Raw genomic sequence first — 22,596 nt, 5'->3', positions numbered from 1 at the left:
GATCAATGGTCAGGAGCTATCCATGTACTCAGCTAAGAGGACATATCTGGATCTGTATCTAGCTGTATGTCTGTAGACCTCTCTCTCTCTCCTTACCTGTCTCTGTACCTTTATTTCTATATCTATACTTTCACCTATGTCCATAGCTATACTCTATATTCATGTGTTTGTATTTCTTCTTCTTCTTCTTCTTTTTTAGGACTGTAGCTGCAGCATATGGACGTTCCCAGTGTAGGGCGACTCAGAGCTGCAGCTTCCAGCCTACACCACTGCCACAGCAACGCCAAATCCAAGATGCATCTGTGACCTACAGCCCAGCTCATGGCAATGCCGGACCTTAACCCACTGCGTGGGGCCAGGGATCAAAGCAGCATCCTCATGGATACTAGTTGGGCTTGTTACCACTGAGCCATGACAGGAGCTTCTTTTGTTTATACTTCTATATCTAATCTATGTCTATCTCCAGCTGTATCGCTATAATGATGTCTGTATTCATATCTGTACTTGCACATTTATCTTTATATTTCTGTATTTCTAGGTCTATACCTACAGAGAAAGCAAGAGATGGGAACTGTGGTGGGGGGGGGCAGACAAGTCAGAGCAAGGGAGAGAGAGACACGATATTCCCTCTTAAGAAATGGAGATAGCTCTAAATGAGCCACCACACTGCTGACTTACAGCTCTCAGGAGGGACTTGCATTAAACAGACATAACTTGAATGAATGACAGTTGTTGTAAGTACCATGAAGGAGAGGCACTGTATGCATCTAAGAATCTCATCCTCGCAGGGGCCATCAGGGGACACACAGGAAATACAATAAGTCATCGATCCTCATACACTGTAGGTGGTCTCTCTATGTGGACACCAGCTTTTAAGAATAGACCCCTAAAAGAAAAGCACTTCATTTCAGAAAGCCCTGTCATTTAACACAAAGTGGAACTCTTCACGGGTGTTTCTTAAGGGACCAAGGTGACACTTTTAATGACATAGTGGGCTGTATTGAATTTACTATGTGTTTAGTATCCTGATCCTAGTTGTTAGCCTTTTTTTTTTTTTTTTTTTTTTAATGCCCTGGATTCTCCATCAAAATAAGCTCTGGTTCTTAATTCAGCAAATGTTCCTGGCTCACCTTTTTCCAGATCAGACCCTTGTACCTCCCATCCCATCATGGCAGGCAGATCCTTCCACCTTTCGGAGTTTTTGAAATGGAAAGAATATAGTTTGAGCTCATACATGAGTGTTCTATGAATTGTACGCTATGCTTAGGTCTCAAAGCCAGTTGCTCTCTCTTTCAAACTCTCAGACGTTTACAAGCACATCCTTTGTTGTGAGTTTAGCAACTTCCCATGACAAAAGGACGAGGTGCTGGGGAGGCTGAAGCCACGGTTAAATAAAGAGACAGGTGAACCACGGAGCATGACATCGCTTCCTGTTTGCATTTTAATTTGATTCACCCCTAAACATGATCCAGCCTGCTGCTGCTCTTGTCATCACACCCTGTATCTTTCTTTGTAGTGCTTGTCATGATTAATCATTACATGCATTTTTATATTATTGTTTTCTCTTGGTATCATTTCTCCTCTACCATCCCTGGGCTCCCTGAAGGTAGGGACCTTTTCTGTTTTATTCGCCAATGCACATCACCGCCAGGAATGCGTTTGTCACTCCATAAATATCTGTGGTTTGAATACATGAATGAACTCACAGGTATCTCCTCATGCATTACCTCCAGTACTAATGTTTTATAACAAATATAAATCGTAGAAAACATGCTGAAACTAGAAAACCAGAAATTGATTTTCTGCTTAAAAGTTAAGACGCATATGAGTGCTAATTAAGTCTCTTCGATTGTGCACTTTCAGTGTATGTTTTAACTCCATGAAAAATTGCTTAAGATACACAAACTTAAAATACCCCGTGAAATGTTAAAAATTAGAAAAAGGAAAGGATTGAAATGAACAAAATAACTTGGCCCCCAAATGATTGTTTTAGAGGGAGGCAGGGATTTCAGCTAGAACGTATCCAGTGTCTTAAGCCAGCCAGAAATGTATATTCTTTCAAAGGTGAGGGAAAATCAAAATCTGCAAGTGACCCTTCCCTTCCCATAGCTGTTTCATAGGTGGCTCAGTTTCTGGCGATCTGAGATAATCATTTTGTCCTTGAGAGTCTCGTGGCTGTGCTCTTGGAGAGTTTGGGTTTAAAATCTTAGGATTTGATCCTGCTCAGAAAAACAAGGCATGAGCACCTGTGAAGCATCTGAAATCAGCCATTGCCAGAGGCTGGCTGCCGTGCCTGCCTTTCCGTTCTGATGTGCCCTCTGCAAGGTGAGGGCAGGAATACAAGCCTGCTTGTGGGAAAATGACTTTGTTCCAGATCCACCCCCACATTCCTAGGGTTAGTTTGGGGGGCAACTATTGGCAACTTTCTTTTTTTGTTTAGTGCAGTTGAGAGTTTTAAGCCTTGTACAGGGTGTTTTTGTGTGTCTGTGTGTATGTTGGTGCATATGGATGTTCTTTTGCAGGTACAAGAAAATACATCACCCAGAGCCAGCCTTCCCCCTGCGGTGAGCCAAAGAACTTTTGACTCAAGGTTTTATTTTTTTAAGACCCTTGTTCAAGGACTGCCACTAAGACCAAAGTGTGTGGAAGCACAAGGATGTCCTGGGCGGCATGTAGAATTTGTATTGAAGTGTAGTTGATTTCCAATGTCGGGTTTGTTTCAGGCATACAGCAGGGTGATTCAGTTACACACACACATATAAATATATATCTATTCTTTTTCAGATTCTTTTCCCTTACAGGTGATTACAAAGTATCAAGTAGAGTTCCCTGTGCTATACAGTATGTCCTTGTCAGTTACTTATTTTGTTTTTTTGCAATTCGGTATCCTTTTTACTTTTTTAAAATAATTTTTATTAAAGTATATAGTTGGTTTACAGCATTGTGCCAATTTCTGCTGTACAGCAAAGTGACTCAGTCATGCATATATACATACATTCTTTTTCTTCCGTCATGGTCTATCCTAAGAGACTGAACATGGTTCCCTGTGCTGTACAGTAGGACCTGGTGGTTTATCCATTCTAAATGTAACGGTTTGTATCTACAAACTCCCCCCTTCAAAAATGCATCACGAATGTGCTTGTCATCCTTGCATGGGGCCATGCTGATCATATCTGCATCATTCCAATTTTAGTATATGTGCTACTGAAGTGATGGTTACTTTACGTGTGATGGTGTATGTATCTGTTAACCCCCAGCTCCTAATGTATCCCTCCCCCACTTTGGTAGCCATAAGTTTGTTTTCTAAGTTTGCAGTTCTATTTCTGTTTGGTAAATAAGTTCATCAAATGGAATTTTCATTACCTTCTCATGCCCTTTGTCCGAAAGCACCATGGAGAACCACTGGAGGCTGTGCAGGCAGGAGACACAGACCGTGGGAGTGAAAACCATCCTGCCCTGAGAGCCAGCAGCTGTGTTCTGCCACATTCTGCCGAAGCCGTTCTAGTTTCTCTGAGCCTTGGGTTTTCTCATCTCATAATTGGGGCTAAAATGGTCTGGTAAAGGGCTTGACATGTATTAACTGACTGATCTCATAAATAACCCCAGAATGTAGTCATGCCCTGTCTTTTTTTGGTTTGTTTTTTTAGGGTCGCATGTGCAGCATATGGCAGTTCCCAGGCTAGGGGTCGAATCAGAGCTGCAGCTGCCAGCCTACACCACAGCCACTGCAACACGAGATCTGAGCTGCATCTGCAACCTACAGCATAGCTCGTGGCAATACTGGATCCTTTAAGCCACTGAGCGAGGCCAGGGATTGAACCCTCATCCTCATGGATACGAGTTGGGATCGTTAACCACCGAGCCACAGTGGGAGCTCCCATTGCCCTCTTACCTCATTCCCGTTTTGGGGGAAGGGGAAACCATAGTTCTCACTGCCCTGGGGGCAGGGGGCTGGGGGTGGGGGATTGTACCAGCCATGCTCCTCTGTGCTGAAACTAATTCTCTGCCACCAACTGGGCGTCCTGAATGTCACTTCAGTTCTGACAGCAACTCCTCAGTTAGCACAGACCCAAGCTATGGGCAGAATCCTTCACAAGACTCATCCCACTTCACCTGTCAGCCATAAGCTTTGGATGTTCCCAAGCCACCACACATTCAGGGCTTCTCATAACACACCCCCTCCCCCATCTCCCCACCCCCACACCCTTTAGGTTCAATAATTTGTGAAAAACAACTCATAGATCTTAGGGAAGTGCTGTACTTTTATTGCAAATATTTTACTATAAAGGACACAAATAAACAGCCAGATGAAGGGTACTTAGGGCAGACTGGGAGGGTCCCACGTGCAGAAGTTTCAGTCTCCACAGGGGTGGATGCATTACCCTCCTGGTACATTGAAATGTTCACTGATTAGGAAGCACTGCTGAGCCCAGTTTCCAGAGTTTTTATTGGGGTTTCACTCTGTAGACATGATTGATTCAATTCTTGGCTTATGTGACCGAATTTCATGTGCAGCCACGCTCCCCTCCCTGGAGGTCGGCTGACCCAGAGTGCCAAGCCTGTCACTACATGGTTGGATTTTTTGGAAACCCCTCTGGAGCTATGTAGGGGCCTGTCATGGTCCACACACCTGCCCGTATCTCCCTGCTTTTCCTCTTCAGTGGGCTCCAACCTGACTTCCAACAGCCAACCTGCATTTCTTTGCCTCGTGGCTTTCTCTGGCCAGAGGTGGCCTTGCTCTCTGGGCAGCAAGCTGGAAATAACAGGGATTCATGCATCCCAGAGACGCCTGTTCTAACACAGAGGCAAGGCAGTTGTGCAAATTTTACCTGGTGAATGAATGGAGGAGTGAGGATTGAACCCAAAGAGTGAGATTTCATTGCACTTTGCCCGAGCTGCTATGTTGGCCCCTTGGTTTAGTAATACTGGCCCCAGCAACACATCTGGAATGCTGCTGGAATGAAAGGATGCCAGCTTTGCTCTGTTACAATCTTCTTCTTCTTCTTCTTTTTTTTGTCTTTTTAGGGCCGCACCCACAGAACATGGAGGTTCTCAGGCTAGGGGTCAAATCGGAGCTATAGCTGCCAGCCTACACCACAGCCCCAGCAATGCCAGATCCAAGTTGTGTCTGTGACCCACAGCTCACGGCAACTCCAGATCCTTAACCCACTGAGTGAGGCGAGGGATTGAACCTTTGTCCTCATGGATACTATTCAGATTCATTTCCACTGGGCCACAACGGGAACACCTGCTCCATTATCTTCCAAATGACCATTAGTGATGATAATAATCCTGAGGTCCAGAGTTGGCCTTTCTTTGAGATAGCCATGTGTCCAGAGGTGACCCCCAGAAAGAGGCTGTCTTGCCTGAGTTGTTCGATCAACGTGGTGATGTGTATGCCTTCCTTCTGTTTTGGGTGTTCCCAATGAACACATGCCTTTGTTATTAATTTTTCATCTATCTTCCAATATAATTTTAGATCTGGTGATAATTTCTGAATTTCTCTATTTATAGAAAACTTTGAACTTCATAAATATTAAAATGCCCTATTATCTACATGCAGACTGCCTTTGCTATGGCCACAGAAATTATGCAATTATTACCAGAACCATTAATTAAATTTGAAAATAGATAAATAATGGATAGGGATGCTATTTATGAGTTAAAAATGAGAAAATGAAAATTATCCTCCATTCTGTCACCTTTGATGTGTGTGGCCTGCTATATGCTCTCAGCTTTTATTATTGAAAGTTTTTGCATTACTTGGCATAAAATAAACCATTGGTTCTAAGATGTGTCTTGAATGGTGATCGATTTTCAGATGGAGTGACTAAAATCTTTGCTTAATAAAGCAATCAAAAAGTGGCCTGGTCTCAGGGGTCACGTAATAAGCAAACTCCATATTCTACCAGTTAGAAACCTGAAGCTGGAGTTCCCATTGTGGCTCAGCGGGAATGAACCTGACTAGTACCATGAGGACATGGGTTTGATCCCTGGCCTCGCTCAGGGGGTTAAGGGATCCGGCATTGTCGTAAGCAGTGGTGTAGGTTGCAGATGCACCTCGGATCCAGCATTTGCTGTGGCTGTGGCGTAGGCCAGCAGCTGCAGCTCCAATTCGACCCCTAGCCTGGGAACCTCCATATGCTGCAGGTGCAGCCCTAAAAGTTAAAACAAAAATGAATAAAACCTTGAATCTTTGTGGAAAGAGGGTAAGACCCTAAGAAAAGAAGGAGCATGTATATTGGGAACTCACCTGGAAAGCTTTCATAAACACTTTATGGTAAATAATGCATTTGGAGTTTCCTTCCACTTGACCTCCTGGACTTAATCTTTCGTGTTTCCCTTAAAAAGATGCTTTGTGGTGATCCCTGGTTGATGGGGGGAGGGGAATACCTTGCGTTTAGTCATTCTGCTCATGAACCCCCCTGCATCCTTAAATCAGCACCCTATACAGATTGTCTGCCTCCTCTGTTGATTAGATCTGAGTTCTTAAATGGAAATGTTGGCTGATGTCTTTGAAACCTTTTTATTTTTACTGCGACCAATAATAAGAAATGCATTCAGGAGTTTCCGCCATGGCTCTGTGGTAAGGAACCCAACTAGGATCCATGAGGATGCAGGTTTGATCCCTGGCCTTGCTCGTGGGTTAAGGATCTGGGTTAAGGATCTGGCGTTGCCGCGAGATATGGTGTAGGTCACAGATGTAACTTGGATCCCCTGTTGCTGTGGCTGTGGCGTAGGTATACTGGCAGCTGCTGCTCCGATTCCTCTAGCCTGGGAGCTTCCACATGCTTGAGTGCAGCCCTAAAAAAACAAATAAATAAAATTATAAAATTTGGGAGAAAAATATTGAGAAGGAATAATAATGAACTGCATGATTAACAATTTATTGTCACACAAAAATTGACCTTTGACTTTCATTAGCAGTTGGTAAAAAGAAGTAAGGGGATTTCTTAGTTAAACAGTTATTCGTTTTGAGTGTTCCCTTGTAGCTCACCAGGTTAAGGATCCGACGTGGCCACCGCTGTGGCTTGGGTTGCTGATGTGTTGTGTGTTTCATCCCTGGCCTGGAATTAATAATCAGTGAATTCTTGATCTTTTTCACAATGCTCGGCTACACCCCATGTAGGCTACTGATGCGTGCTTCTTTTAGCTCCTCAATATGTGGTCCTTTCATACCTTTGGGGTGAATTAGTGTCCAGTGGGGGCAGAATTGTGATGCTAAGGACTACAGGGGTTCAGAGGATGAGGAGGTAGGAATGACCACCTCCATAGAAAAGTAGATGGGCAGCCACATCTTAGAGGATGCACATGTGTCCCTAGGGGGCACAGAGGAGAAGGGAATTCCATGCAGAGGGAACATTATTCCCAAAGCATAAAATGTGAGCGCTTAGTGAAGGCAATGGATGCCCATAACGATGTGGAAAGTGGTGAGAGAAAGATGCATCCCGAGAATCAAGTGCAGACGCTTGGACAAAGGGAAGCCAGTGAAGGCTTTTTTTTTTTTTTTTTTTTTTTTTGGTGTGTGTGTTTTTTTTGTCATTTTTCTTGGGCCGCTACCTCGGCATGTGGAGGTTTCCAGGCTAGGGGTTGAATCAGAGCTGTAGCTGCCGGCCTGCGCCAGAGCCACAACAACGCTGGATCCAAGCTGCGTCTGCAACCTACACCACAGCTCACGGCAACGCCAGATCCTTAACAAACTGATCAAGGCCAGGGATTGAACCCACAACCTCATGGTTCCTAGTCGGATTCCTTAGCCACTGAGCCACGATGGGAACTCCAGTGAAGGCTTTTTAAAAAAAAAAAAAAAAGTTAAAGAGTACAGTTGATTTACAGTATTGTGTCAATTTCTGCCATATAGCAGAGTGACCCAGTCATACATATATATATATATACATACTTTTTCTCATACTATCTTCCATCATGTCCTGTCCCAAGGGATTGGATATAGTTCATGTCCATCGACAGACAAATGGATAAAGAAGGTGTGGTACATATATAGAGAGTGGAATACTACTCAGCCATAAAAAAGAATAAAATAATTCCATTTGCAGCAACATGGATGCACCTAGAGATTCTCATGCTAGGTGAAGTAAGTCAGAAAGAGAAAGACAAACACCATATGACATCACTCATCAGTTGAAGGACTTTTAAGTGGGAGAACATCTCATTTCCATTTTATGATGCTTCTGCTAACAAAACCATGCAGAGGTAGATTAAGGCATTTTTTTCTAATGTTCTGATATATACCTGAGTTTATGAATCACCCCAGGCATTTGTATATGTAACATATATATATATATATATATATATATACACACATAAATGTATACATAGTGTGTGTGTGTGTGTGTGTGTGTGTGTGTGTATACGCAGTTACCAAGGCCCCTTCTGTAGGATTAGTGGTGAATAGATTGCATCCATTCCCACAGATGTCTCCTGGGCACCCACTGTGTTCTAGGCTCTGCACCAGTGCTGGAGCTTATGGCTGTGGTAGTCAACATGGCCAGTAAGGTTCCACTCACCACTGGGCTTCTGTGCTCTTGGGTGGGAGACAGATATTAACAAGTCAACACCTCCGTAAAGAAGATGCCTTCTGGGAGTGACAAGTGCAAAAAAGGAAATGAAGAATTGTGTACACTCTCTACGGGAAGGCGTCTCATTTGATTGAAACCTCTGTCCCACCCAAATGACTGGCACAGCATCTTGCCAATAACAGCTGACCACGGGGAGGGTGTCCCGTGCCTCACCATGTTCTGAGCACTTTAAATGTAATACATTCTTTCTTTACGACCACTCTGTGGGGCAACGTTCTCAACCAGGATCAATTTTGTTCTTTGGGGACATTGAGCAATGGCTGGCTAGAGACATTTTGGTTGTCACAGAATGGCAGGGGTGAGTGGGTGCTACTGGCATCTTGTGAGCCTAGGTCAGAAATATTGACAAACATCCTTCTGGGCCCAAGGCATCCCCCACCTCCATCAGGACAGGTCTGAAGCTTGAGAATCCCTGCTATGAAGTTGATACTCCTTTTCCCCGAATTTTATAAAAGCATCAAAGAAGACCCACGTGGCTTTTGTGACATGTCCAAGTTCAACCGGCTAGGATGGGGGTACCACAAGGCTTTGAACTCAGAGAGGCTGACCCCCGAGCTCAGATAGGTAAGCCCTGCCATCACAGAATATGTGTGACCAAACATGGGTGACTCCGGAAACGCAGATGCCTGTTCTGACAGCTAACGTGGGGACTTCAGAGTCTCTCCCGGTTTGAAAGATGAGAAACGTTTCCAAAGATGAGTGCCAGTGAAAATGGGCTTGCTTGGGAAACCTTGGTTTAATCAGGAACTTGAGATTTGTTGTTTCCCTGGGCTTGTCACAATATCCCATTGTTAACACCTGCCAGCGTTGTCATCCTAAACTGTCGCTGCTATTTCAGAGATGGGCCACAACAGGTGTGCCAAATATTGGGCCATTAGCAAGTGGTAATTCACCGGCATGAATATTTATCATCTTGTAACGAGACAACAAAAGCTGTGTCTACTTTTTAGAACAATGTGCAGCAACGTCCTCACAACCAAATAGTTTTGAGTTTCTCATTTATGCAAAGGAAGAACGGCTCTCCTGTAATTTTCCATTAGGTGGATTTATTTTCTCAGCCTTCTCCACATCAAAACACAGTCCTGGCAGGCCCTTGATTTTATTGAGCCGGGAAGATGACCCAACAGTTTATAGAGCTCAAGCCTCTGATTATCAGAATATCCATTTTCAGATTGTTCTTGAAACCCATCGCTGCTTTATGGAGAAATGCCCAGCCTGATGGAGAGGTGGGCCTTTTTATCCTTCTCATTCTAAACTTCTTCCTTGCTTCCCCCACTTCCCCTTATTTGTCTTGTTTCTTCTTTCCACCCCCCTTTTTTTTCCTGAAAAAATCTGCAGTACAAATGAGGAAGAGAGGAAAATTCTCAGAAATAGATGAGAAGGTATTGAACAATGGCTTCTTGGGAGTGGGTGGGGGCACACCTGATGTGTTACAGACCCTAAACTTAAAACTGCTTTTAAAGGAAATTTAAAGATCAGTTTCCCCAATTTCTAAGCACGGCTATCAGTGAGGAAGTCCTGATGGACTTCCAGTATGTGGGTGTGCCGGTTTCTTGGGGTACCACGGTCAATACTGCCCTTCTGTGCATATTCCATGATGATCTATGAAGTGATTGTCCCTCCCCTTAAATTTCTGCAAATCATCCTCATCCTGACTCCAAAGTCATTGTTAATCCTTTTCCTCTCTCCTTCTTTCTGATTGGCCACTCTACTGATTCTATCTTTATGCTTGATCAAATAAGTTTGTTAGCCAAACATAAATCTGTTGGTTTGACGATTCAATAAAGAGAACAGGTTTTTAATCTTTTTCCTGGCTGCTTTCCTTAGTTTAATGTTAGACACATAGGAAACAAAACTTCCTGTAGGACAAGATGTGTGTTTTCCTCCTTTAGAAAGTTGTGTCAGTAATGCCTAACCCTTAGAAGGCGCTCAGAAAATATTTGACAAATGAATGAATGAATGAATGACGAAGGTTATGTAAGGACCACAGGACAAAGCTTAAAACAAATTCCACTGGACCCAAGGGGTCCCTTTGGCTGGTAACAAGTGATCCTATTTCTGGGTCATAAGGATAACTCACATTGGCTGAGGACTAACCAGGTGTGGTGATGCATCATGGCCCTAACCTCAGCAGGAAGCACTTCCCTTTTCTCGATTTTGCACATGGGTAATGAGCTTGGAGAGACAATTCAGCATGTCCTGGTTTGGCGACTGAGTGGTTGAATCTGGCTATACACCCAGGCGGTCTCTCTTGTCACTTTACTTAACCATTCTCATTGCAGTAACGGAGAAAGAACAGTAACTGGTAAGGAGACTTTTAGGACTAAGGCATCATATCAGGAGCTGCTCTTTGGGGGAAGGTATCTGCATATCTGAGGGCGGTAAAGTAGAGTGAGAAACGGGAGCTCATTCCAGTGTTATCGGAGGGGGATTAGAATTCATATCACCTAGAGTTGGGATTGGAATTCACTTCACCTAGAGTTGGTGGGATTAGAATTCACATCATCTAGAGTTGGGGGGATTGGGATTCACATTGTCTAGAATTGGGGATAGTCAGTCATCTCTCCACAAGCTTGGTAAGCTTTCCTTGGTTGGAATTTTTCCTTGACTATTACCTGAAAACCAGGAGGGCTGTCTATGTGGAAAGATGGTTGCTGTGCGTTTTCTGGGGACCAGAAGGAAAGTACTTTTGGAGAAGAGTATGGACCCTTCTTCCTCTCCCAGAACCGAAAAACTTTCACTGTGGCCATTTCTCCCCAATCTGGGCAGCGTTTCCACCCATCCTCAGGGTTCTCTTTGCAATGACCCAACCTTCGCCCTTAAGCTCAAGGTGATTTTTCTTAAATTTTCTACACTTTGTTCGGAACCTCCCATTTTCTGAGCTCTAACACAAATGTTGATTTCTTTCGAAAGACCCAACGTTCCCTCCTTCTCAGAGCACTCCATGATTTCCTTACACCTCCCAGGCGTGTGCTTTGGTGTGGTAAGATGTGGCTCCTCTGGAATTCGGCTGTGTTCATTTTTTTGTTTTTTTAAAGGGACACACCTGCAGCATATGGACATTCCCAGGCCAGGGGTTGAATCAGAGCTGCAGCTGCCAGCCTGCACCACAGCCACAGCAACGCCGGATCCAAGCCACCTCTGCGACCTACCTATACCACAGCTCACGGCAACGCCAAATCCTTAATCCACTGAGCAAGGCTGGGGTCGAACCTGCCTCTTCATGGATACTAGTCGGGTTCATTACCGCTGAGGCACAAGGGGACCTCCTTGGCCATGTTCGTCCTTACTTCTCCATAACCTACCTGTGCCTCCAGGTCGTGGCCACTCAATAAATATTGAAGGGATGGAGGGACAGAGAAAGAGCTTGGGAAGGAGTGAGGAAGGGAAGGAAGGAAAAATTCATTCAGGTACCTTTCTACTAAATTTCTGGAACCGCAGTCCTGACCAAGGAAGCCACCGGAGGCTGTGGAGCTAAGGTGGGCCCCATGCCAGTATCATTTCAGAAAACATTCAGATGGATGCTCTCCTGCCTGGGCTGGGAGCACGAGTGCACCTGTACATCTGGGGTAGCTACAGGTAGCGCATCGTGCTCATCCTTCATTGATGACACGACGCTTCCCAGCCTCGCACTTGCCTTTGCACACAGCGCGCATTCACCAATTTTTGCCTTGCGGAGCCTTGAAAACTCTTATTATCTCAGATTATGAAGACAAACTGTGCCGAGGATAGGCATGATCTCAAACTGGGTTAATTGAAGGTGGAGGTCAGTGCAGCTTTCTTAGACTGTCAATCAGGGTTTGTTTTTTTTTTTTTAAAGTATGCTTGTTTAATGCACAGGCAAAGAGAATCAAAGTAAAGATGCAAAGCCCCCCCTTCCCCTTCCCTCCCCACCTTGGGGCTGTCAGGTAGATGGTAAATTTCACTGAGCTGTTAAAAATCTTAATGGATCCTACTGGGCTGTTTCAGGTTGTTTGTGACAATCACTTAATTTCCCTGTTTTGCCGCTAACAGTGATTTTAATCTTCATTTCAGATTAATCACATAAAACTTCACCGTCCTTCTCTCCCATTGGCGTGCCTGCTTCAACTCTGTGTAATCAATGAACAAGAGCTTCTTCTGCTTTTTCTTGAGCAGTTTAACAAAAATGTATCTTCAGCAAATTTGTACATGCGGTAATGTCTCATATATGTTAAAAAATGCATGGTGGCAGAAATTGGGAATCCAGCAAAGTTAGTAATAGTGGTTGCCTCTGGCTGAGTTGACGATGAGGGGATTTTTTTTCCTCCTTCTTTATACATTTTCAGGCTTTCAACATCTTCTCTGATGAGGTTGTTTTATTTTTACTGTAAGAATACGTACATTAAAGAATTAGTGTTTCCAAATCACGGATGAACAAAGGAAATGCAGTCTTTTGATGAGACGTTAAGCTGGAAAATTTTTCAACATTAAAGAGAGGTTAAAAAAAAAAACCCACCAAAAACCTACATCAGGATAAAAGAGTGAGGTTGGAAAAGTAGCTTGCAACTTGAAGGATGGTCCTTATTACAGATAATGCCACTGACAGGTTAGGTTCATCGCCCTTCTCACTTTTAGTGTGTTGGGGTTCGCTCATAGGGAAGTCCCCACCTTGCACTGCTCATTATTCCATGGCCATTCTTTTGCGCCATTGACAGCTTTGGAGCCAATATTACTGCACAGACCAGAGAAATAATTCTCTGAGAGAGAGGCGATTTCAGTGGCAATGACTGTGGGAAGTGGAGAAGATGTGCTTGGTACTCTCTGGGTGCTTTGTGCAGGGGATGAAGCTGAGACCGTGCAGGGAGTATATGGTGTCATCATTTTAAAGGCTAGACCTGCATCTGGGGGCACTCCCTTGATGCCTGAAGCCTTGAGGATGGGAGAGGGCTTTCTTCCAGGGGTCCCTCGGTGTAATATGAACGTCTTCTGTCTTTGTAGTGTGATTGTACTGTTCCTTAATGGCTAATTGCTAGGCAGTCGAAAACATAATTTATCCTTCAATTTGTAAGTCAATCAAATGCAGGCTGGGTGTCAGCAGAGTTGGAGAGAAATGTACATGAGGATAAACAGGAGGAGCCCAGAGGGCGTTGATGCCATTTTAGGAATCCCCGGCCACCCCAGAGCCTTGCCTCTGACTGCATCCTCTTCAGGGAGGAGGCAGAAAGCCTCTCACATCTCCGCCCCGCCATCTCCAGCGCTTCTCGGTGGGAAAAGGAGCCTGGAGTCCTGTGTGAATGGCGGACTTGAAAAAAGGAAAATCTGACAAGCTGTGGTGAATGAGGAACGTGTAGTATGTGAATTTGAAAGTGTTTGCACCTCTGAGCACTGCACGGTTTTATTCGAAGAAGTGCTACTTTGAAGGAGGTTATGAATTTTGAATCTGAGTTTTGTTGTCAGGGGAATGCTTCTTAGGAGGAAGGAAATGTACTTTTTAACAAGATTTTCAGCAAACTTTGACAGATTCATTATGGTCGTGAGGACGGAGGGGACTCAAATGTATTTTGCATAATGTGGGAATAATACTGCATTCTTTGAGCTCCTGGCTCCCAGTGTCACCATGACCGCCACTGGAATAGAAGGAAACATGGGTGCTTTCAATGAAAAATCGATTGGGGCAAACTTCCTGTAACACTAACCCTACAAAGGGACTCTCCATGTGCCTTTTCAGCATGTGGGTTTATCTCAGCGTGGCTTATCTCTGTGCCAGAGTTTTACACAGACCCAGCCAGACTCAGGCTCACGTTAACCAACCTTTCCACCTGTCACAAGCCCCATCCAATAGGCCATTGTCTCCATCCCACACTCCTGGCGTCGGGGACCCAGGTCTCTCCTTTTATATCATTTTTGCCTCCCTTGGGTTGCTCGTATTTACTTCTCTCCTGTCTCTCCTCTCTCTACCCAGTTTTCTCTGATGATAACATAAGTATTTGTCACGTGTCTCTGACCAACATTTTAGCTTCTGAAGTCTGAATGGATGCTTTTTAGAAGTATGATAATAGGAGTTCCCATTGTGGCTCAGTGGGTTAAGAACCTGACTAATATCCATGAGGATGCAGTTTCAATCCCTGGCCCCACTCAGTGAGTTAAGCGTCTCATGTTGGCCTGAGCATGAGGTAGGTCACGGACGTGGCTTGGATCTGATGTTGCTGTGGCTGTGGTATAGGCTGGAAGCTGCAGCTCTGATTCCACCCCTTGCCTGGGAACTTCCATATGCTGCAGGTGAGGCCCTTTAAAAAAAGTATGATAATAAATCTTGGCATTATCCCTGTAAGAGGTGGGGCTTCTCGCTATCGATAGGGGGCAGGGCATCAAGGTCAGAAGGGAGAAAGGAAAGGACTGGAGGAGGCTAGCCTGTCCTGGAAGACCAGCCATGGAGTGGAAGGTCAGCAAACACACAGCTCCAGGGCTGTAGGAAGGCCCTGGGTCCAGAGGGCCATCAGAAGGGTGAAATAAGGAGCCACACTAAGGGATCCACACTTAATCTTAGAAACATAAGGAGAGTCAGGGACACAGGTCTTAAGGACTGGGGAACAGGTGTTTACCAGGGCAGAGTGTCATATAAGAGGTGCTGGGGTAAGGAGGCAGTGGGCACTGTCCCCTCCTTGGTGGAGTGGTGTGTTTTAGAGATCAAGTATGGAAAGGTGTGGAAACATGGCATCCCATTCTACTCAGGGTTTGCACATCCATTATTATACCCCAGGGGTTCTCACCAGGGGGCAGTCATGCCCCAGGGGACATGGAGAGATGTAGGGAGATATTGCTAGTGTCACAACTGAGGGAGGAACGCCACTGGCAGCCAATGCATGAGGGCCAGGGGTGCTGCTAAATCTGTCACAGTGCACAGGACACCCCTCATCACAAAGTGTTCCCAGCTCTGAATATCACCAGTGACCAGGTTGAGAAACACGTATGAACCTCAAGAGGGGTGTGTGTGTGTGTGTACACCCATATGAGAATGGAGGAGAGGGTTTATAACTTTGTACAGAGGTTTATCTACAGAGATGCTTGGTGCAACATTGTTTGTGATGTTAAAAAACATGAACCCTCCTATATGTTCAACAATAGAGATTTGAAGAAACAAATTACATTTCCTTTCCGTGTGTGATGAAATGACCTTGCAGCCGTTATAAATGATGCCTTAGGACAATGTTTAATGAGATGGAAAAATGTTCCTGGGATACTATTAAAGGGAAGCACGCAAACAAGTCACACAGTACTCTCTGCAGTGCGATCCAATTTCCGTTCTTAAAAAGGCTATTTTTAGATATTTATGTTTATCTGCATCTAAGTCAAGATTCGGAATAGAATGCCACAAAGAAGCATTTGCAATATTAAATGCTCTCCCTTGGGTGTTGAAATTATGGGTGCGTCTAATGGTTTTCCTCCATGCTATTATGTATCTTTCCTATTCTCCACAATGAACATACGTAGTTTTTATAGTGGGCGCAAAATGACGTGATTATCTGAAAAAATACACTTTTTAAAAATGTGAAGCTGGTATTTTAGTAGAGAGCTAAGCCGGGGATTTCTGTCCAGGTTCTCTTTTTAGGGTGGCAAGTCAGCCACGTTCCCAAACACAGAGTGGGAGGCAGGTCGGGTCAGGAAGCCAGGAGTTTGGAGGAGGCAGCATTTGGCTCTCTTCGAAGCATTGATGGCTGAGCTGGAAGAGAAAGGCTCTAACGTCATCGTTTTCTTTCTCTCTCTCTCTTTTTATTTTTTATTTATTTTTTGCTTTTTAGGGCCGAATCCACAGCATATGGATGTTCCCAGGCTAGGGGTGGAATTGGAGCTACAGCTTCCGGCCTATGCCACAGCCATAGCAATGTCAGATCCAAGCCGCCTCTGCCACTACACCACAGCGCACGGCAACGATGGATCCTTAACCCACTGCGCGAGGCCAGGGATTGAACCTGTGTCCTCATGGGTACTAGTTGGGTTTGTTACCACTGCACCATGATGGGAACTCCCCTCTTATAAATACTCGTGATCAAATGAACAGCCTCTCCTGAGTGTTTTAGTTATCTAGAGGCTTTGGTATAGCTTTAAATTTGCTTTCTATTCGCCCCCACTCTGGCCAGCTTGGGTTGAGGCCATGTGTGTGTTGTGTCTTGTAGAGCAGGTGCCTGGAGCCAGGAGAGAAATGGTTACTCACAACCTCAACGCCCTATGGAAGATAGACAAACTCATATCTAGCGCAGGGGTTCTCTTCATTATGATTTATGTTGTTGTGAAGAAAATCATTTTGTTGTAAAAACAGTTGGATGCATTCCGTAGCCACTTTGGTTGATGGGGTTGTACCAAACTGAATCCATTGATATAAGAAGAAGGGAAGGGGAAGCGAGGAGAGAGACAGCGAGAGAGACAGAGAGACAGGGAGACACAGAGAAGAGAGACAGAGAGACAGACCCACACAAACACAGAGAAGAGAGACAGAGAGAGAGAGGCAGAAAGACACAGAGATACAGAGACACATAGAGAGAAGAGAGAGAGACAGAAACACACACAACATAGAGACACACACGCAGACAGAGAGAGATACACACAGAGAGAGACACAGAGAGAGAGAGAGAAATTGCTTCCATTTCAAAAAGGATTTCCAATTTCCCTTCCTTCTTCAGGGATAAAGCATTTAATTGCCATTAGTCTTTTGACTTTTTTTTTTTAATTGAGGTAAAATTTGCATAACATAATGTTAACCGTTTTAAAGTATACAATTCAGTGACAGTGGCTGAATAGTCACCTTTTTCAAAAGGAGTAGATCACGCCTCAGTTGTCCCTGCCCGCCTGCCTGCCTCCCAGCCCCTGGCGGCACCAACACCTACGTACACTTCACACACTTCCTCTTGCTGACTGTTAGAAACTTGTTGGCCTTTTTTCATTTTATTTTAGTTTGTATTGTAGCTAGCTGTCCTCTCTCTCCCCCTTTCTCTCTCTCTCCTTCTCTCTCTCTCTCATCTCTCTCTTTATGAGTAAGACACACACTGGAAATCCAGAGAGATACACAAGGAGATGGGAGGGTGGAGAGAAACCGAGAGGGCAGAGGGAGAGATAAATGGACAGAGAGGGAGGGAGGGAGAGAGAGAGGAGAGAAGGGAGACAGACAGTGATGGAGAGAGAGCAGAGTTGGGAGAGAAAAGGGAAGGAAGCAGCAGAGAGAGCTGGAAGGAGAGGGGAAGAAACAGAGCAGGAGGAGAGCAGGGAGGGTCTAGAGGTAGAGAAACCGCGGGTGAATGACAAAATGCTGCCTGCCATATCACATGGGGAAACAAACGATGTTGCAGCCATCAAGTCGTCACATGACAGCCACCCAGACGGTGAGCCCTGTGGGAACTCAGGATGCAAACACAGGGCTGCCTGCTGCCAAGCCCTCAGCCCCTGCAGTCCTCCCAGCTCTGCACCCCGAGGACAGAAGCAGGATGCTGGCCCCAGAGTGCTGACAGGCACATCACAGGAATGATTTCTAGGAGCTTGGACCCTTGCATCCTTCCAGACGTAGAAAGCACTAACTTCCTTAACTTGAGATGTCTGGTTGTCTGTAATTGACAGTCATCTTTGGACAGTCTACCTGGTCGTTGTTGCAAAACTCGTGGGAATCTTGGCTCCTTCCTTATTTCTTCGGAGCAGTCGTCCCTCAGAACCATCTGAGAGGCTGCATCCCAGGCTTAAGCCCTGAGTTTTGTCTGCCAAAAATACATAATTCTCAACTTCTAGGTTGGGTTTTTTTGTTTTTTTTTTTTTCCCCAGTTGATGCAGGGCAGGCTTTGAAGGGGAGAAGCCCCCACCCCGAGATACCCATTGAGACTGAGAATGCTTTGGCAAGAGCTGCTCTGAAATTCCAGGTGTGCCTGGTCCTTTCAAAGCAGGGAATGAAGGAGAAAAGGCCAAGCATGTGTCCACCCCTGGGAAGTTCTTTGCTCAGATGCTGGGGTCGGCCAGGATCCGGCTCTTCATCTTGGGGTCTAAGCCTCCTGAGCGTCTGGGGGTCCCATTGCCAGCCCCACAGCTCTTGCAATGACATCCTGACACCAACTCTCTGTCACGATTTCGGCTTTTCAATTTTTTTCTCCCTTCATAATTGAGTTTCTGTGATTCCACTGTGGACGGGGGTGGAGGGGTGAACTCCAGATAGTCGAGTTCTTATAGATTGGCCCTGCTGATACCGCAAGCTTGGAAAGAGTTGATATTGCTATAGAGAGACATGGAAACCCGATAACAATGGCGAAAGAGACTTTTCTATAAATCTTTTTAAGTATAGTATTTCCATATTAAATCTTATAAAGCGAATGTCTGGCGGCCTTGATGCATGGGCCCTCCCTGATGGAACATGCTCCAGCCCCGCTGGCAGGCTTCCTTAGGGCCCCAGGTGACAGAAGCCGACCAGAGTATTTCTTCATCATCACCAGCATCTTAAGCTGACATGATTCTCCTTGGCATCGAGAACTCCAGACGCCAGCCTATAGGAAACCTGTCACACGTAGTTGAAATATGCACAGCAGTACCGGGCAGTAACTCTGAACCCCCCGCCCAGCCTCCTTTGGTGCATTTCATGTGATTAAAGTTGTGAGAACAGAGATGGGCCGATGGACAGCCAGCCTACGGGTCAGGAGATGCAAGGGGTGAAATAGAGAGGCTGCTTTGCAGCATGGAGTTCATTAATCTGCATGGAATGGTCTCAAATTCACCTTGACGCCTTCGTGCAAATAACGAACAATATTCAGGAGAGTGTGGAGCTTCCGAGGAATGTATTTTTGTGGCAAGCAGTTTTCTTACTGTGGTGATGTGAGGGTTTAAGGCACAGACCCTGAAGCCACGTGGGCTGGCTGCAGACCCTTGGTCCACCCTCTCCCAGATGTGTGACTTTGAGTAAATCACTCTCATCCATAAAGTGAGGGTAACACTGATAATTTATAGGGTTAATTCTGAGGATTTCAGGTGGAAATGTAGGAACATGCTCCATAATGTAATTGATGCATAGTTAGTATTCAATAAATTTGCTGGTATTATTTCTTCTTCATCGTCATCTTCTTCTCCTTCCTCCTCTCCTTCTCCTTCTTTTCCTTCTTCCTCTTCCTCTTCTCCTGCTGCTGCTTCTTCTTCCTCCTCTTTCTCTGCTCCTGCTTCTTTTTCTCCTTCTTACTACATCTATTATTATCTGGAGTGCCATGTCCTGAAATCGTCAATGAAAGCAGCCCTTACTGAGTTACATACATAAATATACGTGTGTGTGTATATAGTTCCTTGATATACTAATTTCTCATCCTGTATAATATGGGAAGATTCTATGAATAAATCTGTTACCTCGGCTCTCTGTGCCTCGGTTTTCTCATCTGTAAAATGGGAGCAGTTCTGGTACTTTTTAAGTTGGTTATGATCATTCTAGGAGTTCATATGTGTCAAGTGCTTAACACACATTTCACCATAAATTTGCTGTCTTCACCACCATCATCAATCACCATCTTCAACATTCTCATCCTTGTTATTATTACTATTACATGGAAGCTACTCAGGTCCTGAAATCAACAACGAGAGGCGTGTTCACTGAGCTACATAAATAAAAAAAATCTTTATGTATAGATAGTTCCCAGGCATAATCCTTTTTATTCTGTAGACTACAGGATGTTCTATTTTTAAGTCAGTTTGACGATCTGAAGTCTGAATTAATTCAACACACAAATTAGGCTGCGATTGCTTATCTTCCCTGAGATTTATTAGCTTTATCAAAACATCCTGCAGGAAGTAGTAAAGACTTCTTCGATCACAGTGCATTGGAAATGTGATCTGGTTTGTGGACATGGCGCACACCCAGCCTTGTCTGGGGCACACATGTGTTCAGCGAGACGCACCTGCTCTCTGCAGTTTACCTGAAAGAGCAGGATGCATCTTCCTCCTACTGTCTCGGCAGGCATACTTATGTTGTGGGGGCTGGGGGTGGGAATTAAGGTGCTTATTCAATTATTAGTTACAAAATGTCATAGCAGCCTTGGATTGCTGACTGTGTTTGCTATTGCATTTTAATTATCATTAAAGAAATTCCAAATGTTTAAAATGAGTCTTTGGAGAGAGCTTCAGTGGAATGTGGGAAAGAGAGTCATGAAGAAGTTGCGGAACCTTGGGATCAACCTTTTCACGGTGCTGGGATCCTGGTCTGGCCCTGATGACTTGGGGCTCCATGGTGGCCCCTAGAGGCCATCCTCTCCGTTAATGAATAATGGAGTGGTTGGGAAGTCATTTCTCATATCTACTCAGTATATGCTTCTCTATAGATTCCACCTATAGGTCCTGGTATTTTCTCAAGAGCAAACAAGCCATTCTTCATTCATTCATGTGCATGCATTTTTTCATTGTTCAGTAAGTATTATTTCAATGACTACTTTGTGCTAGTTAAGTTTCTCCGCACTATGCTGTGTTTCAAGAAATGCAGAAAAGAGTTGAATCTTGACCCTTACTCTTTGGAGGCTCACACTCTGTTAGGAGTGATAATGTGAACAGGCAGTTACAACATGCTTTGATGTAGACATATCACAAATCAGAACTTGTGCCAAGGAAGGAGGGATTAAAGAGGTCAAAGGCAGAATGCTGGGAGATGCTTTATAGAAAAGGTGCTGCTGCAGGAGAGCTTTGTGGCAGGAAAAGAAAGATCTCCAGGCAAACTAAGTGGAATAGCATGGGAAAGAAGGGAGCAGGGAAGACATGAGAGGCAGAAGAAATAGCCCATGCCAGGGACCAGAAGCAGGAAACAGCAAGTGTGTTGGGAATTGCAAGTTCTGCTGACTTGTGGAGAGTGAGACCAAACACGTGTAAGAGGAAAGCAGCCAGGTAGAAGGAAGGTCACAGGGGGAGTTTGAATGTCACCCAGTAAGTTATGGAGAATCACTGAGCGATTGTAAACAGAGTTTACTTTGTGTTTTGGAAAGTTTACTCCGACTCTACTGTGGGCAATGTGTGAAATGGAAGTGGGGTGAAGGCTGGGAGGCTGGCTAGGAAGCTCCTGAGTTGGTGTCCATGGGGAGAGATGGTGTTTGAACAAGTTAAGGGTGGTGGTGGTTCTGTGGAGAGGAGCAGATGTTTTTGATTAAAGTTGGGAGAGAGAATGGAGGGTTCTTTGGATATAGATACAGTGCAGAGAATCAGGAGTGACACTCGATTCTAGCACAGGGAGCCAGCTGGGTACTAGGTCAGCTGACAAAGAAAATATAGAAAGGTAAGCCTCCCAAGGCTTATGCAAAGCCATGAAAGAGGAAGCAAAAGACCTGTAATGATAGTCCAAGTCCAGGCCAGGATTTACGTGCAGAAAGCATGATGTGGTGCCTTTCAGCAGCCAGACTGGGTATCAGACTAGGTGTGTGAGTAGGCAGGAGTCAGAGAAATCTGCAGACAGGTGTTAGGGATTCTGGAGGGTCAGAGGCAGAACCTAAAGGGAGGAGAGTAGGAAGGTGAGATCACAGGGTAAATAAGGGCTGTAAGAAGGAATGAGGCATTGGGGGTTTGGGGGACATTACAAGCACTTGGGTGTTTAGTCTGAAAGTGATGAGAAGCCAACAGTCATTGGGATTTGAGCTTCTGGTACTGTTGTTACAAGTTTTCTCATCTGTAAAGTGGAGTTAATAATAGTGATTTATAAATTTGTGTTCAAGAGTTAATGTAAAGAAGTGCTTAAACATGTGCTTGATGCATAATATTCAATACATTTTCCACCATCATCACCATCACCACCATCATCACCATCAACACCATCGTCACCATCACCACCATCATCACCATCATCATCATCACCATCATCACCATCATCATCATCACCACCATCACCACCATCATCATCATCACCACCATCACCACCATCACCACCATCACCACCATTGTCATCATCACCACCATCATCACCATCACCACCATCACCACCATCATCATCATCACCACCATCACCATCACCATCACCACCATCATCACCACCATCACCATCAACACCATCACCACCATC

General features: G+C 44.8%; 1 protein-coding gene and 1 pseudogene across 16 annotated transcripts in view; one reads left to right on the top strand and one right to left on the bottom strand.

Moving 5' to 3' along the window:
• The window catches only part of RBFOX1 (RNA binding fox-1 homolog 1), a 2,264,635-nt gene that overhangs the window by 1,020,630 nt on the left and 1,221,409 nt on the right, over positions 1–22,596 (top strand). The window lies entirely within an intron of this gene.
• Positions 3,119–3,213, bottom strand: LOC146404566 (U6 spliceosomal RNA; annotated as a pseudogene).

This window comes from Sus scrofa, chromosome 3 (genome assembly GCF_054392235.1).
Source record: "Sus scrofa isolate SSC_HxYL_T2T_F1_AM1 chromosome 3, Sscrofa_HxYL_maternal_Yorkshire_Landrace_v2.0, whole genome shotgun sequence".
Taxonomy (NCBI): domain Eukaryota; kingdom Metazoa; phylum Chordata; class Mammalia; order Artiodactyla; family Suidae; genus Sus; species Sus scrofa.
Note: the sequence above shows the minus strand (reverse complement) of the source record. Positions and strands in the feature narration are given on the sequence as shown.